Consider the following 18840-nt stretch of genomic DNA (forward strand, 5'->3'; position numbering starts at 1 on the left):
ATAAGTCATGCTTGCCAGTTTTTTTTTTTTATGCAATTTTATTTTATTTACATAATGGATATTATTAATTTACATAAAATAGACTTGGATATTATTCTTTGAAAGTTTACAGAAGCATGTTGTATTACATAATATTTTATGCATTAAAGGAAGTTCTACTTTATTCTTTGGAAGTTTACAAAGTTTACAGAAGCATGTTGTATTACATAATATTTTATGCATTAAAGTAAAAAAAATGTATAAAAGTTTACAAAGTGTGTTCTATTACATAATAAAAATATTTGAATGCATAAAATATTATGATGTAATTTTGATAAAAATATTTGAATGCATAAAATATTATGATGTAATTTTGAAATACAGAAAATTAATTACACAGTCAAATGATTAAATAGGTTTTTTCATTTACACGCAGTTACAACTAGCATAATCAAGTTAGAGTCTACATTTTTAGCAATACAGCACGTTAAACATCAGAAGCGGTTACACAAGTGATTCCATTTCAAGTAATGTCTTTTTGTTAAAATTCACAAACTATTCTAAGAATAATTGTCATTTGTGCTCGGTATAACTAGGCAAATGATGAGCACTATAGCTGTTTGTGCTCGGGCTGTGCTCGGTATGACTAGGCAAAAATGATGAATGCGTGTGAGTACACCTTTTGTTAGTTGTGGATTTCTGTGCTAAAATTTTTATGTCTACTTCCAGATGTAGGAAAGTGATTTTGGTTGTTGAAACTTTCCATCTTTAGAGACTTTCTCCTGCTGAACCATCAGCCATTTCACCTGAAATGTAGAAGAATTTCAAAGGTCAGGATCCAAAACTACTATACACCAAACTCCTCCAAAGCAGAGTTGAGAAGTTTTACAAGATTTTGAGCACCTTGAAATATAAAGCTGACCATGATACCCAGCTGGACAGATGATCCAACTGAACTGGACTCATTCTTCAGTGGTAGTGCAGCTTGAAAGAGCATCACATGAAGCCTGACCAAGAACAACTACTAGACCTGAATGAGTGGCTCAGACCTTCAAAGCAGAGGTATTCATTTTTCAATGATAGTGCAGTTTGAAAGAGCATCACATGAAGCCTGACCAAGAACAAACTACCTGGCTCAGACCTGGTATTCATTTTTCAATGGTAGTGCAGCTTGTTGCATCACATGAACCTTTGACCTGAATAAAAATTTTTAACTTGTGGTTGGGGATGTTGTCAATAAGAACTGAGACACCCACAAGACCTTCAAAGTAAAAGCATCGATGGCCAACATAGAGAGGCACTGAAAGCGCATACACGGTTTTTATTTATGGATGTGTGTTTCAGGAGACATGAGTCTGTTCCTTCAAAGCTTCAATAGCCAACGCAGAGAGGCACTGAAAGACTAAACATCAAATTTTTTATGGATGAAAATTTGTCTGTTCCAGACCTGACCTTCCAAAATTGTCACTGAAGAACAGCTGTTTACAGAAATTTTACCAAGATCATAGCAGAGCTGTTTGGAAATTTGAGATATAATGTACACTAATTGTACTTCTTAATAAGACCTTCAAGGCAGCGGTTGAGAAATTGTTAAAGATTGATCAGGCTCTTCCACAAAGCAGAAAGTTTTGTAGAATTTTGAGATTATTGCTAGTAACTTGTCTTTTAGGCAAGCATCTTGGGTTATGAGCAGTTAAGAGTTCTCATGTGGATGGAATGTCAGTACCGAGAGACAACAAGACCTTCGAGGCCAAAGATATTGAAAGATGGAAATTCAATTGAAAACAGCTGTTTACTGTTTTGAGCAGTGAGCAGGATCTTCAAAGCAATTAACAATTTCAATTTCAAAGCTACTTGACAGAATAATGATCATCAAATTTCTTAAATGGTTTAAAAAATGATGGTACCCCAGATATTTGATATCCAGTATACCACGTGTCTACAAAACTGGTGAGAAATTCTGCTAAGCATCTTTAGAAAAATTTCGTTTGTCAGATAACCACATTGTAAAACTATTGATTGACTTAACCAGATTCAATGTGGCGAGATCCTTCAACTTAGACCTTATGAATAATTGTGCAGAATTATGAATACCACTACCTTTTCTGTACAAAGATGGTAGATCGGATTCATAAATACTCCATAATTGTGCAGAATTATGAATACCACTACCTTTTCTCTACAAAGATGGTAGATCGGATTCATAAATACTCCAAGACCTTGAAATGGACCTGTTGAGAAATTTCAGCAATTATGAGCAACTGTCACTACAATTTGACCACGAGTGTGGGATAGATCAGTTACCCAAAGACCTGATCTTAGATGTTGGGAAAAAATATTTCTTACAGAAGCTGTTCAAGTGAGTTAACATTGAATTTTAAAAAACAGTACAGATTTGACTGGAATGGTGTGAGATACGCTGTAAACCAAAACCTTCAAAACATTGAATTTTAAAAAACAGTACAGATTTGACTGGAATAGTGTGAGATACGCCGTAAACCAAAACCTTCAAAGCAGAGCTGTAAAGAAATTCTGCCAAGTAGATTTTGGGCAGAAAACCTGAATTATGAACAGCACCCTTTTAACAAGGACGGTGGGCCATAAAGGTCAGAGCCAGTATACCAGGACCTAAAAAGCAAAGCTGTTAAAAAATTCTGGATATTGTCTTCAGAGCAAGCACTTTGAAATGTGAACAGTTGTCATCAGAACCTCAAGAACATTATGTATGATTACAAGATCAGTCATTTAACTAATGGGTTTATGGCAAGACCTTGGGAAGAGTCATTTTACCCTACTCGCCGAGTAACGAAACAGGATTCCAACAATCATGAGAATAATGGTTTTATGGCAAGAATTGTTTGTCCATTATGATCTTAATAATCCTGACATTCTTAATTACATAAACTCTATTTAGAAGTTCAACAACCAACAAAGAAATGAGAATTACATAAAGTCTAAATAGAAGTTCAACAGCCAACAAAGAAATGAGATAGATCTGAGCAGAAATGTGTTTCAGTCTTATTGCACCACATCTCGTGAGCCTGGAACCGACAAGGAATATATAAGAGCAAAAGAGAAACGTCTGAGCAGAAATGTTTTCAGTCTTATTGCACCACATCTCGTGATGAGCCTGGAACCGACAAGGAATATATAAGAGCAAAAGAGAAACATTCCATGTAATTTTGCCAAAGTACTATAGCAGACTTTAACTTTGGAAGTACATAAATTCCGATGACTCACCACATCTCATGAGCCAAGAACTGACAAGAAAAATGAGAGAGCTAAAAATAACATTCCTTGTAATTTTGCCAAACAAGTACTGTAGAAGACTTTCATTAACTTTGGAAATACATAAAGAGTAAAGGTAGGAACAAGGTTATCAGTTTCTGGGAGGCTGCTCCCAACTCCTACAATCAAAGATATCAAAGATAAAGAAACTGGATATTACTACTTTTCCTTCACTGCCTGATAATATTCCAATCTCTGCTGAGAAATTGATTCAAGACAGACTTCTACAGAACATCTACAGCATCCTTCATTGCCTGATATTTTGAACACTTCCTTCATTGCCTGATAATATTTTGATGTCTGCTCAGTACTGTAATATGTAACCTCTGATTCATGCAAACGTGAGGGGGTAATACTACTGAAAAGGTCCACTTGTAGAGAATTACAGAACTGAAGTGCAGGTTTTACTTAGCAGTAACTAAGCTTGTTTGGAATATTAAGGAGCAGCTCTCCGTCATCCTTGGGACTGAAGATGACACACAGAAGCCTACGAGTCAAGAAAATCTTTTCCCATACTACAAACGACAACTGCTATTGGTCCCCTTTTCATATTAGTTTGGCTTAAGTTCCAGCAGCCAGGAGAGGTAATGTTGGATAAGGCCCATATTAAGCTTCACCACCTAAAGACCAGAAATACTCTTATGCTTTTGATCAACATCTTAGCTCCAAAGAGCTTCATCTACCTGGTTTACTGGCACAATATCAAGCTGATCCTTGACATTTAACACATTTCTGCCCATGCGAAGAAGCAGAACTACTTCAAAGTTATATCAGTTTGTGGGAAACAATGAAGAGCTATTCCTGTTCTCTTGCCCCTTACCAGACTTGAAGAAGCAATGGTGATAGAATTTCTTCCCAGAAACTCCTAGAAACGTCTGATGTATGTGTCATTGGCTAGTTTATGAAGGTCAAAGTCATTGGCCACATTACCCAAAGCTATGAAATATCTGATGATTATTTTAATTTTAAAATATAAAATTACAGCGCTGCCGACAGTCTTAATCCAGCTACCACAAAGTTTATACATTTGTCTTGATCCAAAGTGACTGCTCATTTTTGTTCATCTAGAGAAGCCCATTTTTAAAGCCATGGGAACCAGAAAATCTAATAGGGTCCAGGTAGTTTAATGGAAGGAAAGCTCAAGTGTCCAGACTGAGAACAAAGATCCTTAGTGTAGAATGATGCCACGATCTGTAAAGCCTCTTTCTTATTTCATTTATTGTCTGTAGACAGACCATCTTTAGCCAGACACATCTCTATTTATCTCGTAGTTGTTTGTAGCTGCCAGGAAGGTTTCTGTTTTGGTAGCCTCTATTAACCGTTAAATTGTTGGGCTTAAGGTAATCAAGGGGTTAGTGGTGGTGAGCAGACATCAGCTAATGGTCAATATGATCAATGAGTGTGTGTATGCCTTTAAATGCCTTTACTTTTTCAGCAAACGAGATGCTATCACTGAAGTATAGTACTTTATATTTTTTTATTTGCTTTTTAAATATTATTGTCAACAATAAAAATATAAATTAAATTATGCTTTAATTTCACCTAATTCTTAGGGTATACTTAATCAAGGATAACTAACCTTTTGCCAAATCCAGTCCTTAAGTTGTTTAATTTCAACAATGATTCAATTACCCTCTGAAGAACATGCTGTACCTTCCTTCAGCTAGCTTGGGATTAAAACTTGCTGAAGAATATTAATATTTCTTGGGTGACCTGCCTGCTAGATGGACATCATATTTTTATCTGGAATTTAGATTTTCAGTACAGAATTGGTTGATTGTGCACAGTTTATAAAAGTTTAAATTAAAATATTGATAAAGACTTGTTTTGAAAACGTATAGATTGGGTTGGTAGCTTGCAGTTCAAGGTAAATCTGGTGTGCAGTTCAAGATATCAAAATGACTACAAAATCAGTAGAGAAAAATATTAAAAGAAATCAGATCAGTTATTAAAAGAATAATGCACATCAGAAGTTCTAAGAAACAGATCAACTAGATTGTAAATATAAAAAATTTTGTTGTACAGTAAAAAAATTTTTTTTTTTTTTCATAACACTACAGAAAACAGAACTCAAATGATCTAAGGTACAAAAGTGGGAATATTTTCAAGTTGATTCATCATTCTAATATACTGAATGTAATTATAACAACAAACGATCAGCATTTTTCATTCATAGCCTAACATTTCAACGAGGACTGCAGGGGCCAGTTTACGAAGATGGACCAAATATTGTGTAATTGGTTCGCTGCAAAGCAGGCTGAAAGGGTGACTTATTTCGAGCCTACTTTTTACAGAGAAGGCCAAAATGATTTTTAAGGAAATGATCATGGTGTCATGTGCCTTTTCACTGGGGAAGTCTGCTAATAACTCTTTAAGGATTCTGTGAACGTCTTACTGTAGCATTAGGATGACTTGAATGCAAGCCAGATTTCTAATGTAAACGAGACTGGCCTCCTTTATAGGGACATTCCTGAAAGAACTTTGGCAGGGGCAGGGGTAAAGGCTGCTAAAGGGAAACAAGGGCAAGTGACATTTGTAATGTTGCCAAGACATGTGCAAAAGTTGTGGTATTCATAATGCCTGCTGACCTGAGAATTAAAAGCTTATTGTGGCTAGATTTTAGAACCAGAGTGCATTCTAAAAATGTCTAACATTTTCCAGTGTAGTATATACTAAGTGTGTATACCTGGACGACTGCAGTAGTCTTTATCTATTGTTTTTACCCTTATTGCCAGCAGTAAATCATAATTTAGGAGAGGACGGTCTTCCTATAACAACTAAGGTAGTATTCTTGTATGACAATTGTTGTACATCCTCCTGCAAATGAAGACATAGATAGAAATACACTTTGTGTATTTGCCAACCAATGTGGCATAATAGGTCCAGCTCATGTACCAAAGGGGTATCCAGATATTGAAAGTATCTACATCCTTGGCATGGAGATTACCGAATTCCAGCCATTCAGTGCCAGATTTTTTGAGAAGAACTTTTTCTATTAAAAGGGCACCTGGGGTTCGAATAAATGTTTGTTAGTCTAATTTGCAAAGGACATGGTGCAAACTGTGGCCTGGAAGTATTTTCCCAGAATAGAAGGAAGACCAGGATTAATTTCCGGTCGTATTAGGACGAGTGTGTGTGAATGAGCCACAAATGTCCTTGGCAGGCTTGCAGGTCATGATGTAAACTGGGTGGAACAGGACAATGATTCACCATTTGTCTCAAAGGTTGAAATACCTGTATAAGGAGATAATCTTGAGATTCACTAACCACTAGAAACTTACATGACTGTATCAGACTTGTGCTTTTGTTCAAATTTATGGTCCATAGTGTGTGTGTCACATTTTAACAGCTCTGAAGACTTCTGCTAATACGTTACACATAGGAACCTTCAGATTCGTCAACAGCATCAGCTGATTAGACTACCATAAAATACTGCTCAAAAACCAGGGCCTACTCATCCACCAATTCCTCTTCTTCACCTGCAACCACCACTTTACCTTCACCAGAGACCGCTTACTGTGATGTTGTTGTTGGTGGATAGGTGCATTCCCTACACCTTTTAATCAGTAGCACTGGTAACTTCAAAGCGTACATGTAGCTATAATTTTAAGGGTAGTGGGTATAGATGGGATTGCAGTTCTAAGGGTGACATTTACAAATTTCTCTACTTTTTGAAAATCAGTTTTGTTTTTTTACCATGAATTTTCTGCTATTGAATTTTGTCAACTGTCACCTTAATTTTATAAAGGATGCCAACTTATCATTCCTTGATTTTCCATTTATTTAAGCTTGTGCCTCGGCTTCAGCCTTAAATACCACCATACAAGCTATATGGACACTATAACTCAAGACATACTTCCTTTAACAATCTCCATTTCCTTAATTGCCGTTTCTCAATTTATTTTTGTATTTTTCAACTTATTGTAATGATGTCTTACATCGCAAAATGGTAAATATAACAATTCTTACCTTGAAAGTTTCACGAGCCCCCGATGATACCAGTATGGTATTATAAATTGCGGTGTTTGATATCCACAATCTGGACCTGAAAAAAATAAAACTTTTAAAAATCTCAAATACTGCCAGTTCACACCCCAGATGCAGCAGCCCAACAGAATGGTTACTGAAAAATATATACACCACTTCATTTTCGTTTTTTTATGGAGAATAATTTGTAAAATGTTAATCATGTGGATATTTATCCACTTTAACAAGTGATTCCCCACATCAAGCCCCTCAACAACAATTTAACAACGTATGGGGAGGTACGCCATTCCAGTATTGTCAATAAAAGTTCATAATTCTAACTAGGCCAAACAACACTATTCCTGCAATTACATACTGAACTAGAACTCAAGTTTAATAAAACCTAACTGGGGAAAGCAATGGTGATCAAAATACACATTCATCTGATTAAATTCACTGACTATGTGTACTACACGTGCAGAAATTGTCTATTTTTTTAGACACTAAAACATTTTTAGAATCATAGCCTGCCCATCTCTTGAAAACCACAACCAATACCCAGGGCTATAAGCTATTTATGCTGCTTCCTCTTAAACGCCTTCAGTTTCAAAAATTTTCATGCCTCCTTTTGTCCAGTTTCCCTACAGCTTTAGAGGCTTAATGTCTTGTAATGGCAAAAACACTTGTGTTAAGGATACTTTCTTAATTCTTTATATATTCCTAATTTTGATTCATACAGTACATTCATCTGATAGTATATAGAAAAGGTTATTCTTAACTAGTTTGAGTAATGGCAATAAGACTTCCCTAATAATCTTGGGTTTTCATTATTGCCATTTTTTTTATAAAAAATGTCCATAGCTTCATATATTCATTATACCACATTCCTAATCTGCCTAGCTTTTTTTCAGCATTTCAGCCCTGCTAACCAGTTTCCAAGGCAATTTCAGTATTATTATTATTATTATTATTATTATTATTATTATTATTATTATTATTATTCAGTAGATGAAACCTGTTCTTATGGAACAAGTCCACAGTGGCCATTGACTTGAGTCAAGCTTCCAAAGAATATCGTTCATTAGGAAGAAGAAAAAGTAAAGGGAAATAGAGAAAGAAGAGATCCCACTTATTAAAAAAGAAAAAAATAAATTAATAAATAGATAAAAATGTATTAAAATGCAAGGAGAGTAGTATTAGGGTAGTAATGCATTGCATCTTCGCTTGAACTCCTGAAGTTCCAATTGCACAACATCCTCTGGAAGGCTGTTCCACAGTCCAATGGTATGAGGAATAAATGGCCTCTTGAACTGAGAAGTTCCACAATGAGGCACATTGACTGCATGTTGGTGCTGCTGTTCAGCTAATCTTGTTGCTTTCGGCAGATAAAGGGGATCAGGAATGAATTTTGAATGTGCAAGATCTCTTTTGGAATACAACTTACGAAAAAGTGACAAACAAGAGACCACCCGTCGACGGTCCAAGTCATAACTGCTACTATTAGGAAATAGAAACCTACCACCACGAACCACTCTAAGAGAGACAATCTATGGCAGAAGCAGACAACCACACCGGAGAACAATATTCTAGTAAAGGAAGTACAAAATTAATGACCTAAAACAGGTTGCATTAATTTTATCACTGATATAAATATATGAGGCCTCACGAACAATACTTAACTTTCGTGCGGCATTTGCTGAAACTTTCATTAGATGTTCCTCAAAAGTTAGCCAGAGTCAAAAGTTACACCTAGAATAGTTAAATCTTCAGACCAATTCAGCAAAGTTCCATCCACCTGAAGGGGAGGATGGGGTGGGAAATCTGTACGAGATCTGCTAATCAAATGTGCTTTCGTTTTACTGGAGTTCTGCCTCATACCCCACCGATCACACCATTCCTTGATCTGGTCCAAGTCCCGATTAAGGCTGTGGGCAGCTTAACCAGTTCTGTTGGAGTTATGCCTCAAGGTGTATTCTAATCAGTTTTACACTTCAAGTATGAAGGGACCTAGCATAATATTTTCTGGTATAACTACACAGATACTAGAGGTCTTGCATATTTAGTTTCAGGATTAGTAGAGGTCATGTAAAACTGCTTTTAGGAGCAACAGATGCATAATGTATAACATTTTAGGGGTAGCAGAGGCCCTGTTTAACTAAAATTAGAATCAGCAGGGTACAAACTTAACTGCTTTTAAAGATGAAAGGTACTTAGCATAACTTGTTATAATGGCACCAGAGGCCTAGTCTAACCGCTTCAGGTTAGTAACAGCTTAGGATAACTAACTGGTAATACAAAAGGTTTAGTTATATGATAGTACGAAACTGAATAACATCCATGGTAAACTTATTTTTCATTTAGCAGTTTTTCATCATGGAATGTGAAGGGTATGTTATTGACAATATTTTTCCTGGATTGCTATAAAACCTTCCCTAACTTTCGCAGCATCATTTCAAGCCTCTTGGAAACTGAAGGACATGCACCAGAAAGTCATTATTGTGCACTCTGTTCTTTTGATATATGCTAATAGTTTGGTTATAGTTTAACCAGTTAAAACAAAATAACCTTAACGTTCCTGAATTTTATAAGTTTTACAAATTTTTGCTAGCCTATAGTTGGTTCCATCATGGTCTCCAAGTGTGAAGCTATGCAAATAATGAGTGGAATGCCCATCCTGCTAAAAGCAGGGTGCTTTAGGACCATCATGTGAACCAGCAGGCTTTTATTAATTCAGTAAAGGTTCTTGAGGTGAACGTTACGCATATTGGTATAATGTGCTTGTATTTAAGGGAACTTTTTTTTCGCTTGAGGAGCGGCATTATATTATTGTAGAAGGCACCAAACTAGACTCATACCAACGTAGCCTACTACAATCATAGTAGATTCTCGTCGTAACAAGTGAACCACAGCCACTGACCTACCAAACTTAAGGTAAGCAATATTCCAAGCGTATAAAAGCTAAGGAATGGTGTTTATGCTGGTTATGACATCCTAGGTTTTCTTAGAGGATATTGACACCATCGATTTGATTAGGAATTAACTAAGTAAATTACTGCACCACTGTCACACTTTTAGCATTCTAGATAAGGTTATATCACTGCATCATAGCCTCATTTTTTTGTCTTGCACGATTGTTACTTAATACACACACGACCCATTGTTTTTCAAACTGTTCTCATGTTTCTGGCACATTGCATTATGTTGGTGTAATTAACTTTTTTACCCATCTAGAAAATCAGCATCTAGTCATGGTCCCTGCAGAATATTCAATACAGGAGTAAGGGTTACTTACATGACTGGATCTCATCAGCACTGGTACAAGAATTCATAAAATCCGAGGTAAGCTTTCTAAAAAATATATTTTTTGGTTTATTAGTTTTGCATAGCCAATTTCGGACTTGCCATTTACTTAATTTCCAAGGGTGCTTAAATTACTACTAACTGCTAGAGACCTAGGTCAACTGCTCAGGGGCCATGCAGTAGTAATGCTTAACCTTGTTCTTTTAGGGTAACTAAATCAAGGGGGTGCCAATTCCTTACCATAACTTGTTTTAGAAGTGCCATAGGCTTAGCATAAGTAGTTTGTAGGGTGGTAGCCTAACTAATTCCCAGGAGGGTACAGTACATGATTAGTCCTAACAAATGCAGGGGTGGTAAACAAATAACCTTATGTCTTGGGATAACTGAAGCATACCATAATCCATAGATGCTAGCGGCCTAATATAACCAGTTTCATCACAATGAGAAAACTGTTTTATGGGATCCAGGGTATAGCAAGACCAATTTCAGACCATTCTAGAGGATAGCAAGACACAGGCGGGACTGTGCATCATAGCTATACGAATTTTGTGGAAACCAAAGGCATACCCTGACCTGACCAGTAAAGCTACTTCCTGGGATAACTTTACTTTGGACAAACCAATTTTGGATTAGTATATTCAAGTGCCTATGGCCTAGTCTGACTAACTTTTAGGTACCAAACCAGTTCCCTTGTGGCAAAACAATTTGAGTACTGTATAACCCTTTTCCATTATACAGATGATTCATAACTTAAAGCTCGTTGCTTTGGCACCTTATGCTAGTACAGGTATTATTCCAATTTTTACATATTCAAATATATACCTGTAATTTGCATTCAGATGCATGTAATTTTCATTATGTTATGAAATCATTGTAAGTGACAATCGACCACACCATTGGGATATCGCAAACACTGCTTGTTATATTCCTCCTCCACTGTGATTAGTTCAAAGATAGCAAATGTGTGATAGTTATCCACTCACAATTGCTTGCATACTTGTATAGGGTTTTTAGAACAATGCTCAAAGCCTGAATTGTTCAATGCAAAGACAGAGTTTTGCCATGAGTATAATTCCCGTTTTGATAGACACAAGCAACAGTGTACTGGAAATTACTAAGCTTTATTGGCACTGTTTATTTCAAACAATAAGATCTAGGCTATGAAGGGTACACAAGGTAAAGGCGGTATTATTTCACTTATGGACATTAATTGCTTTCAACATTAGGTTTTTCTGTTGTATTATGATGTGATTTGAATGATTTTGAGGTTTATTTCCATCGCAAATGAATACTTCCCTTCCCGGCAATGATTACCTGTATACAAAATTAATAAAATTTATCAGAAACTGCACTTCTTTCTCCATAGCTAATACGACAAAACTGTGTTTACTGATTGTATTAGCTATGGAGAGGGGGGCAGTATTCTGACAAGTCGTAATTTTATTAATTTTGTATACAGTATATCATTTGTCGGGAAGGATAAGTATTCATTTGCGATGGAAATAAACCTCAAAATCATGGTTATTTTATGTTGAAAGCAATTAATGTCCATAAGTGAAATACCCAGCAGCCTGTTGCATTAGGAATGCAGCACCTGTGACAGGTTAGGAGTATGGCGCCCTAGGTTAGGTTTGATTAGGTAAATTAAGTTGGGATACATCCAGATTTTACTCATTTCCACGCACACCCACCCAAAAATCTTTTCTCGCTGCGGTTCTACATATTCATCCACCTAGATATAACCAAGTAATTGATACATAAAAAAAAAACCATGGCTGATAGGCAACAAAGTGTGATTAAGCCATCAAGCAGGAAGACAACAGTCACCATGTAATTATTTGAAAGGTTGGCTGATAATAGAGCACTGTAGTATGCAATTTATACCATGCGATGGATAACTAAAACGTAAGATTAACGTTAATAGTATTTGCTTTGAAGAGAAAGTCACCCCAATGTATCTAACATCAACAGGCTGGTGTAGTCTCTTTCAACCAGTTATGAAACTTCCAGCAGTTTATGCATTCGTTTAACCTGCCTATCTTTCAAAAATAGCATTCAATATAACATACCTTAATTTCCGAACGTAAGGAGGTCCATAATTCACAACGTTAGACAGACAAAACGTTGGGCCACTTTACCAAGATGCCGGATGAGCAGGGATGGATACCTCTGACTCCTTGGGAACAAGGACGCTCGAAAATAGTTGTGTACTTCCCGTTAGTCGAAAGATTTTGGGCACTGAACGCTAAGTCTGGCCACTAAATTCTTGTCAGTTGTTATTTCCAAAATGTTACAGGAATAATTGGTCTGAAATACGAAGCAAATTGTACTTATATTAAATTAATTTCAGGAATATTGCATAACAGCCGACATTCTAGGAAAGTGCAGTCTAAACAATAGGTGGCGTTGTGCAACCTTTGTGATTTAGTTATTAGCACACATGTACCAACATCTAAAAATTTCAACGAAAAACATATAGTTTGCCATTATGTAACACGTTAATTCTTGAAGGATATGGGATGTTACGACATCGTCGGAGGAGCTGCTTTTTCACGTTGCCCTATGGTAATACTGACAAAATTAAAATGTCTGTAGAGTTTAAGCAGGTTAATTAAAACCTTGAATAACCCTGGTTATTATAAATAAGTGTAATTCTGGTTTTGTTTTCTGTTATACAGAATGTCTCATCTGGTTTGTAACCAGACAGATTCCCTGATAGCATCCTTCATAAGTCCTAATGAAATGTTTTGTAGTTATAAAGTTATTTACAGTCATAAATTGTTTTCGCTGAACAGTGCCACCTGCAAAGATTGAACAAAAGGTAAAACATCCAGTAACTGTGAAGCTCTTGATTTATGGGCTTGAATTTTTACTTTTAACATTCCGCCAAGTTAAATGATGCCCACGTCATGAGCTGAGAGCAAGTCAGTCCGATTATTATCACAACAAAATGAACAAGCAGAAATAAAACAGGAAAATCAAGTATATTTATTCAAAGCCTACACTTGAATGCCCGTGTATTAAATATATACCAAGGACATTCACACGGGATGGAAAACTACAAATGAATAACCTGTCGTCAACCTTTCTGAAAATCCAATCATTCTTTTGTTGCGCCCAGTTAATTAAAAATACACAATACTCTGTTTGCTAGAAATATCTGGTTGGGTACTGTTGACGTCATCACGCCCTTTTAATATCTACGACACTTTTTTTTTTTCAAAACTCCAAACTATTCTGTTACAAGATTCTCCCCTTTTTTTGTGAATTTTCATATCCACTTTGGAATGACTTAGGATCTTCATTTATATTGTTATAATATGGAAAATAAATTCGTTCACGTGAATAGTTGGAAAGCAATGGTGCTTGCACTTTCACGCAAAACTTAAAACATCGTTTCCTTTTTCTTTATGAAATTTTAAACACAATTTCAAGGTTCATGATCTCTGGAAAGATGCCACATCAATAACGAACCGGGAGGTTTATCAGTTACATTCTTACAACGTTTAAATATATATATATATATATATATATATATATATATATATATATATATATATATATATATATATATATATATATAGTATGAATGAATTTTATCACCGTGATTCATATACAAGCATTAAGCTACAATACGCTCTGCCTCTCGAAATAATATATTTTCATATATGTTACTCGAAGGGAAACTTAGGACTACAGTGACGAGCAATAAACCACACGGCCAACATATATATTTCCGAGGTAGAGCGAATGGGATATTAAAGGACGTTTGTAGCACGTTTATATATATATATATATATATATATATATATATATATATATATATATATATATATATATATATATATATATATATATATTAGTAGTGGAAGTGTGCTTAAGTGGAGACGTTCGTTATTTAGTGATCATTGTTTCTGTACACGTCGTTTTAATAAGGGGCCAAAATATACCGAAAATTACCATTCTGTCCTCAGTATCTACCTGTTTGTTTCTTGCAAGATGTCTTCAGCACGCTTAGGCAAACGATGCGATCAAGTTCCCACTCAATATTTCTCAGTTGAAAATGTTCAAAATTACCTGAAAATGATTTATGGAATGGAATATAGAATTTAGTCCAAAGGCCAATCGCTGGGACGTGAGGCTTAAAGTAAGGGAGGTTTGAAAGGTGTAACAGGAGGAAAATCTCTCAGTTGCGCTTTGAAACAAGTGTTAGGAGAGGGTGGAAGGTAAGATGGAAGAAGAGAATATGAACGGAGGCACAGTAAAAGGAATGAAAGGGGTTGCAGCTAGGGGCCGAAGGGATGCTGCAAAGATCCATAAGTAATGCCTACAGTGCACCGCGGGATGAAATGAGTTAGTTATATAGCAAGTATTTCATCTGAATTATAAGTGACCATGTTTATTGTTAAGAAACCCATCATTGACAATAAAGCTTGAATATGAGTCTATTTCCTGTCATTTCCTTCGCAGTTTTTCAAGTATGCTTTAAGTTGTCTAAGCTACTAAAGATCGAGAGAGAGAGAGAGAGAGAGAGAGAGACCCTGGATACGAATATCCCCGTTCCCATTCACCCCACTAGGGGATGATATGAATTTCGTATGTTCATCATCTCTCTCTCTTTCCTTATTTCGATCTTTCTGCCTCTCCTCCCTTTCTTTCCTTTTGGCTCTCCTTTACCAGGTTTCAATGAAGCGTGCAATAACGATGACAATATCAATACATATCAAGCACTTGCAGCCTTGCTGAGTGCTGGGGTATGACGGTTAGTAATGGCGCGTAGCAATAACTGTCTCCAATATCGCGTTGGTTGGGAAGGGTTGTGGGTCGAGGTAGGGAGGGGAAGGGGGTAGTAGAGGATGGAGAAGGGTGGGATTTAGGTAGGGGTGGGGGGAAGGGAAAGAGAGAGAGAGAGAGAGATGGGCATCGTGGAGGTTGGGGGTGGCCGAGCGCAGTCTATCCCTCACTCAATACACCGCGGGAGGACAACGCCTACTACACTGCTAGTGCCAAATAAACGCGACCAATTGCAATATTGCTCGAAGGGGGAATATTGATATCACCATTACGTACACCGGTGTCCAGCGTGTAAATAATGCTTTTTTTTTTTCTTTTAATCTATGCAAAAACTATTCCCATTGCTCTTCCGCGTTAATTTAATAGCCAGGGATGAACTCAAATCGAGTTCAGGCTCATAACCTATGATTTTATTTTTAGATCCCCATAAAGTTCCCGAACAATTTCCATGTTATTGCTCCAGAGCTGTCATATGTCTTCATGGGAAAATTAAGTTGCAGGGGCGTTATGAATCCTCAAACAAGAAAAATCTAAAAATGACGAGTGGATAGCGACTATACCGTAATTGCTCCATGTCGAAATGAATTGGATACCAAAGAAGCGACAACGGAATCAAGGAATTGAATTCTATTAAAGGTTTCATCCTCCAGCTTTGATCCCTCTTCTGTCGATTTTGTGTTTCTCACTTTACTAACAAAGTCGGACAAATCTTACAAACTCAAGGGGTGACGTTAATTATTTTATATCCAAATTTTGATTAAAAGTGGAACAGGTGAGTAAACGAACCAAAAATGACGTGAGTAGTGACACAAGAGGTGTTAATACCTGGGATTTTGGGCTTTTTCTCTTAAGATTTTCGAAGCTGTTTCTACTTTTCCGATTAGGAAAGTCATCATTAGTCAAGATTTGGGTAATGCTTCTCGATCCGAGGACAGTTTAATTTGTAGTACCTTTTTTTTCGTAGTACTTTTTTTTCAAGTTTCGAAATGAGTGGTGCTCTCCGGTTTGTTAATCTAAAACGCTATTCTGTTTATACGCTGTTGCCTTAAAGTATAACAAAAAACAATTGTTGATTCTATTGGAACTTCGGCACGTGCCGACACAATCCTCAGGGCTGCTTTGTATTTCTAAGCACCTTCGTTAGCTATCTCTTGAACAAGTTAATTGGGGAAAAATTCAGATATCGAAAGCGTTCATTGTCTCGGCTACTTGCTGCCGTGGGAGTATTAACCTCATATTTGCAAATCTTAGAATTTCGGCTAAGCCCGCTGATTGGGTCATTAGTAACCTTTTGGTTTATACCAAACGCTGCTCAAGTCGAAGAACTGAAGTGGTCCGGTCCTTGTTTGCTGTATATTATAATACAAGGAACAGGATTTTTGTTTTCTTGAGAGAATGCCCCGAACAGATCTTGAGCGTTCATACCTCTTTGTTCCATCTTCAGAATTCAAAAAGGTTTTAGTCTTTGTGGTTTGTAGAACTTTGTTATTACTGTAACAATTTGGCAGGGACGTGGATTCGTTGATATGAATTATGTTAACAATTGTTAGCATCGCATATTTTCAGTTACCATAGGATATTTGATAAGTGAGGAGGTTTTTGTAGCTGGCGGTATTTGAAACTTGCTTTGTGATCTTAAGTATTTGGAGAATCAGTTTCACTGTTTCATTAACACAGAAATGAAACAGCGAATCGTAAACTTCATCGTTCCCATGATTTGGTTACATGAAAATGTGTAGTTACCAATCTGTTTCCAACGGTGCTTGTTTCAGACACTCTTGTCCGATTTCTCACGTAGTCAACAGCTGGATCTTATGCTTTATTGGTATGGTTTTCATTTAATTGTGTAGTGGTAGGCATAATTTCCCCTAATAACACGACGTATCCTTAGGACACAAACTTTCTGTTCCAATTATCACTTCAAAATCAGTAAAAAAGAAAGACAGTAGACAAGATTCCTGGCTTTTCTCTCTCTCTCTCTCTCTCTCTCTCTCTCTCTCTCTCTCTCTCTCTCTCTCTCAATATAAAAGAAACACAATACATTTTTGACGGCCCTCTGCTCCGAAAATGTTGTTCCTCTGCGCGTCACAGTCTGCATATTTATGTCGACTCAATTCCTCATTCTTTCTGTGCTCATTTCCTTCAGCAAATCACATTGCAGTTCCTTCTCGCCGAAATATAATGTTGATAGAATATTATTCCGAATACGGATTCGGTTCTATTATTCTCGCCGAAACACGGCGTTGGTGGAACATTATTCCGAATACGGATTTGATTATGATATTCTGAATACGGATGTGATTATTACTCTTGGAAATGAAGTCTAAGATAAGCCTTAATTTAGTATGAAATGAGACGGACGAAATGTTCCACGCGTTGCGGGTCAGTATTTATGTATATTACGCATCACAAATAAATGTTTGTGTGGATGTTGACTATTTAGAAGCATATAGTTACAGGGCGCATATTTGTATAAACACATACTTAGGAGGTGCGTCTTTGTGTATAAACACATACTTAGAAAGCATATCCTTGTGTAGCATACTTAGAAACGCATCTTTGAGTATAAACGCATACTTCAGAAGCGCAGTTTTGTGCATAAACACATTTACGAAACGCATCTTTGTATATAAACACACAATCAATACGCGCATCTTTGCGTATAAACATACTTAAGAAACTGTGTATAAACACGTTTAGGAAACTCATCGTTGTGTATAAATATACTTAGGAAACGCATCTTCGTGTGTAAACATATTTAGGAAACGCAACTTTGCGTGTAAATATACTTAGGAAACGCACCTTTGTGTATAACCATATTTAGGAAACTCATCGTTGTGTATAAATATAATTAGGAAACGCATCTTTGTGTATAAACATATTTAGGAAACTCATCGTTGTGTATAAATATAATTAGGAAACGCATCTTTGTGTATAAACATATTTAGGAAACGCAACTTTGCGTATAAATGCGTATAAACATACTTAGGAAACGCATGTTTGTATATAAACATATTTAGGAAACTCATCGTTGTGTATAAACATACTTAGGAAACGCATCTTTGCGTATAAACATACTTAGGAAACGTATCTTTGTGTATAAACATATTTAGGAAACGAAACTTTGCGTATAAACATACCTAGGAAACGCATCTCTGTGTATAAACGCATACTTAAGAGGTGAAGTTCTGTGTATAAACACATATTTACGAAGCGTATCTTTGCGCGTAAACGCATACATAGAAAACACTGCTTTGTGTACAAACTCAAAATTAAGAAGTGCAGTTTTGAGTACAACTCGTAACTCAGAAACGCATCTTTGTGTATTAACATATGTACTTAGGTAGCGCAGCATTGTGTATGAGTGAACACATCTTGAAGATGACTGATATTAATCATATAAACGTCAAGTAGTTAATGACCTTTGCATACCTCTCATCTTTTCCTGCAATGGTTCTTATACCCAGGGGGACAGAAATATTTGTTCATGAAATTTAAGACTCGGGAGACAAA

General features: G+C 36.3%; 1 long non-coding RNA gene across 1 annotated transcript; it reads right to left on the reverse strand.

The window, feature by feature from the left end:
- Window positions 1-295: 295 nt before the first annotated feature.
- LOC136839559 (uncharacterized) lies at window positions 296-12754 on the reverse strand. Its single transcript, XR_010853384.1, has 4 exons — window positions 12603-12754; window positions 7237-7312; window positions 4847-5010; window positions 296-785 (listed from the first exon to the last, which is right to left on the reverse strand). It is a non-coding gene; the product is annotated as an uncharacterized lncRNA (long non-coding RNA).
- Between the last annotated feature and the right edge of the window lie 6086 nt (window positions 12755-18840).

The sequence above is a fragment of the Macrobrachium rosenbergii genome, chromosome 6 (genome assembly GCF_040412425.1).
Source record: "Macrobrachium rosenbergii isolate ZJJX-2024 chromosome 6, ASM4041242v1, whole genome shotgun sequence".
NCBI classification, from domain to species: Eukaryota; Metazoa; Arthropoda; class Malacostraca; order Decapoda; family Palaemonidae; genus Macrobrachium; species Macrobrachium rosenbergii.